Source organism: Mya arenaria, chromosome 10 (assembly GCF_026914265.1).
Source record: "Mya arenaria isolate MELC-2E11 chromosome 10, ASM2691426v1".
Taxonomy (NCBI): Eukaryota; Metazoa; Mollusca; class Bivalvia; order Myida; family Myidae; genus Mya; species Mya arenaria.
Genome location: NC_069131.1, coordinates 15,956,398 through 15,957,158, shown reverse-complemented (window position 1 = coordinate 15,957,158; position 761 = coordinate 15,956,398).

Sequence of the window (761 nt, the reverse complement as noted above, 5' to 3'; positions counted from 1 at the left end):
TGGTATTATTTGTCCAGTAATTCAGTTCCGTACTCATATTTTCTTGGCATGCAGAAATTCTATGACATTCTAAGCAACAGGTTCCACATACTGTAGATATTTGTGCTGAAGAAAACCGTCTCAGGTTTATCAAGTTTTCATCTGAAAAGTAGAACATCACTCATTAAATTGATAAACCGAAATATCTTGCGAGATTGATGTTAATGTTAATGTAATTAACGTTTTACCTTACGTAGTTTAATTTAATCTTAAACGTGAAGACAAATTAAAACGAGTCATTTTAATGTTAACATTAAACATGGAGATACTTTTTATTTCTCCATAGATGAAGAGATTAATTGATGCATTTATGAGAACCAAGAAATTCTAAAAAAGACTTAATTATAAAAGTTTCATATTCCCTTAATTGATACATATCCGTATAATGTTGACATAATAATGCCAAACGTTGTAACAACTTGTATGAGGTTTGTGAAACTTTTAATTGTGCGAACAATGACAATGTGTGAACAAAGTAGGATCTCACTGGGGGATTAATCCAGTTGAATGTGTAAAAAATATATCCATTTATGGAACACAATGGTGAAGTTATCTCTATATCAATAAAACGTATTTAATTTCCAATATCCAAAGTTAATAAATTTCATAATAATATTATGTACCTTCCCTATCCTTAGATGTGATAATCCTTTAACGAAGAGCAAAATAACAATGCACAAATAAAGCATCAATGTATACTAATCTATACATATGTTGGCTAT